Raw genomic sequence first — 4,041 nt, 5'->3', positions numbered from 1 at the left:
AAAAGAAACATATTCAAACAAAAAAATATGAATTACTTGAAATCGACTCAAGAAAACATATACAAAGCATTTTGAGAATTCTAAATCAAATACACAATTCATATGAAACACACACATCAACATTGTCTAAGATTATCATATACTCATTCTTCAAATTCAATTACAAAGGTTTTCCCCTACATTTAAAAATAACATTAATTATAGCCAACCAGAGAGAGAAATAATTTACTTTCATGCCAAGATCAAACATTGTTTAGTTGTTTGAGGCATTTTCTCAAACATCTAACGTGCATTAGATCTGAAAAACAGAGAATGATAAAAGAATGAAATTCCTAGTACTCATAATGTCAACCTAAAATACTTATTAAATAAAAGCCTAAATACACATTCAAGATGCATCAAAATTGGTATGATAAATAAAAGATCTACTATTACTTGTTCCTCAAAACTGTTTATTTTTACTAAAGTGTTTTGGCCACTAGCAATTTTAGTCTCTCGTTTACCTTAATCACAACATTGCAACCAGAAGAAACAACACCATATGCAATACAAAATATCAACAAAGAAAAAATACAACAACTCAGGCTAGGCAGAGGTAACAAATGATACAAGAAATCATTTCTTGATGGGGTAGAGAAGTAGGCGGAGAGCAAGGAGGCGGAGATCAGGGAGGAAAAGAGGCGGGGGGAGAGAGCACAACCTGATTGAACGAAGCCTAAACCCCATCGCTGAACCAAGCTTCGCCGAACATGAAACCAACCTGCCATCCCACCTTGCGTTGCTAGCCTCCCCGTCCCAACCAAGAGCGCTGCTGCTACATTTAAGATCTGATCCAATGTTTTTGGCATGAATTATGTTCTCAAAAAAACTTAAGGCACTAGTGCTTTGTCATAAGAATTAAGGAGATACTTACAAATGCATCTGCAATTGAACTTTTCTCCCCTGACAATACACCCTTTAGTGCATCGACATTATACTCTGGGCCTCCACCTCGCAAGTCATCCAGGGTACACCAAGGAATCCCAAAGTCCACTGCATAATCAACAATTTGTTAGCATATTGAAGTGGCAATATAACATCTGAAATTCCATCTTGGTAGCCTAAATGGCATATTTCCTTGAACGAAAAAGAAAAAAAAAATTAAAACTAGCGAAAATTTTCTCACATGGATCAAATGAGAATTTCTCAATATTTTCTGGTGTAACATCAAGGATTAGCCCAGGTCCTGTGTCAAATAACTTTTGAGTAGTTTTGAAGATTATGTACGCTGAAACTTGTATATAAAAAAATTAGCTTATGGAAGTCAAAACTTTCCAACTACTAGACGCATTACCAAGGGGGCTCATCTCATCCAAGCCCTTTGAGTGAACAACTAATGCTCGTTTCATGCCAAATTGCTGCAATGCTTTAGCCATATTCAAAACCTATTCAATGAACCACAGAAACATGAAACAAGGTATTAAAAGATTATGCTTGTCAAAGAGTTGTTTAATGTGAATTACATGCAAAACACAGTGATATAGTATTTATAAGCCATTCAATCTATTTGCATTAAAGGATAGACATTATAAAATAAAATAAACACCTTGTTTTCATTAGTTAAACTGGTTCCACGCAGCTAGATGGGTTCTTACGATTTACACTAAAATTACAGAAGACTGAGCTAGATGACAGAGAGTATCACAAGTCACAAATGAAAAAGGCATTCAGATCTTTATTGTTTGTTCCTATGTGGACTTTATCTTTTTTGTTTTACAAACGGTTCCATCATCATTTATGTAAAAGCCTTAGATATGCTAGTCATATTTGCTAGTCACCATGAACATCATATGTAGACCACAATTCAACAAAACAGGTAGAAGTAAAGTTTAAAATTATAAAAATCTGACAAAAAACTTACCAAATCTTCTTCATAGACACCCACAATAGCATATGGTACTATTGCTAGGTTTAACGCAGGGCCCAATATATTAAATACATTTTTTACTTTCAGCTTTTTCCTGAGTGAGCAGACATTGCTGGATGATATGTTGGAGCCATCATAAATCCAATGCCTGCTTCTTTCACACAACATGAAACTCCCTGTTATCAGGAGATAAATTGACCATATGATAATTAGTTTAGTTACACTCTTACAAGATGAGAAGCTGCTGCTGACAAAGACATTGACAAATTTGAAATTGGTTTAGCATCTTATTAATCTACCAGCTTATTCATCTAAAACAAGAATTTACAGCACCAACCTCAGGTTCCAGGTCGATAAATATCCCCAACTCTTCTAATACATCGGCACATCCAAATGCCGAAGAACTTGAACGATTTCCTTGCTTAAAGGGAAAAAAATCAAGTTTAGCTCTAACAATTTACAATATGGGATCACATTCATGTCAAGTAATCAATAAAATTGATGCCACCTTTGCAATTTTGGCACCACAAGCTGCATCAAGTATGGAAGCTCCAGTCAAAATGTTAACTGTGTTTGCTCCTTCACCACCGGTTCCAACAATGTCCACTGCATCAAGTAAGCCCTCTACCTCTAAACTATGCTTGATCATCGCCCTCGCAAGCCCCAAAATCTATTTAACCACTAAAATCCATAAGTCATTTCTTTACTTATTTCCTTGAAACATACCCCCCAAAATTCTTCAGTAGAGAACCTACAGCCTATCAAAATTTCTTAGAAAATAATCAATTGCATTGATAACAGTTATTTCTATCCAAACAACATGGTAATAAGACTTTCAACAGTCTAAAATCCTGGCTGGACAAACTAAGTTATCTAGTGTAAATAAATTCACGTTGATATGAATAAAGGAACCTTACTTCCTCGAAAGTCTCTCCTTTGGCTCTCAGTAACACCAGAAAAACACTAATCAAAGCCTCATCGGCACAATTAAGCAAAAATAATTAGCTGCAACTTGTGGTGCCAAAATTGCAAAGCCTCATCTCCTCGAAAGTCTCTCCTTTGGCTCTCAATGTCCATCAACATGAATAATAATATAGCTAATTATAATGTATGAAGATATAGAAGCTTGAATTGTTACCACATGAGATGCTAAATTCAACAAATTTCAATAACACATTTTGCTAAATTATAAAAATTTAGAATGAAGTTAATTGTGAGAGTAGAGTACCATTTCGAGACTCAAGGAAGCCAAAATCAAACAAATGATCTCTACCGATTGAAACCCATTAATTTCCTCTGTCGATTTTGATTGAAAAGGAAATCAGGGAAGAAAATGAAACCCCATAAATTGTTGCGTTTATGTTGTCTATTTGGAATCCCTTGTAGAGATGGAATTGGAAGTCCTTGAAAGCCCTCTAATTTTTCCATTCTTGTGGCTCTCTCAATCTTCATGCATGGGCTTGTGGAATCTAGGCCCTCGCTTGGTGCACACTCGGGGCACTACAGTGGAACGGGTGCAGAATTGCACCTGCTGGTGGCCCGCGAATGGAAGTCGGATTGGGTCGAAGGCATGCAGAGGTGGGCTCACACCTGGGGTCACTTGGTTGGGGGGTTGGGTTCACGGGTGCCTGAGATTTGGAGCTTGGCTCGAAGAAAAAGGGTTGTGAGGATGGTGGTTAGGTGGTCAGAGCTGAGGGTGATGGTGGTTACGAGAGTGGCGGCTAGGGCGAAGGGAAGAGAAAGAGATGAGAAGGAGAATGGGAAAAAAGGTATTGGGGGGTAGGCTGGTTTTTTTTTATATTTTATTTCTATTACTTTACCACTTTTTACATAGTATATGTAATAATGCATTTTCAAAAGACTTATAATTATGTGTTGTGGAAAGTAGCTTTTGGTGTAGTGTATCTTAGATTATTTATTTCCATGACCCGATAACCCAAATAATCATCTAGAACCCGAAATACCCCTTGACTTGCCCCAAGTCAAGTATTAGGCTTCGTTGTGACTTTCCTGCTAACTAGCTCCCTAGGATCGCCTCAAGTCGCATGCTGCAGATTTACCCACATAATAATGTGATTCTCACAAATATAACATATAATCATACAAGCATGCTTACATGAAATCATGCATTAAAC

At 36.8% G+C, this 4,041-nt stretch overlaps 1 pseudogene; it reads right to left on the bottom strand.

The window, feature by feature from the left end:
• Positions 1-346: 346 nt before the first annotated feature.
• On the bottom strand, positions 347-3,334 carry LOC133814107 (anthranilate phosphoribosyltransferase, chloroplastic-like; annotated as a pseudogene).
• Positions 3,335-4,041: the final 707 nt, after the last annotated feature.

This window comes from Humulus lupulus, chromosome 2 (genome assembly GCF_963169125.1).
Source record: "Humulus lupulus chromosome 2, drHumLupu1.1, whole genome shotgun sequence".
Taxonomy (NCBI): Eukaryota; Viridiplantae; Streptophyta; class Magnoliopsida; order Rosales; family Cannabaceae; genus Humulus; species Humulus lupulus.
The sequence above is the reverse complement of the archived record's forward strand: the minus strand, read 5'-3'. Positions and strand labels throughout refer to the sequence as shown.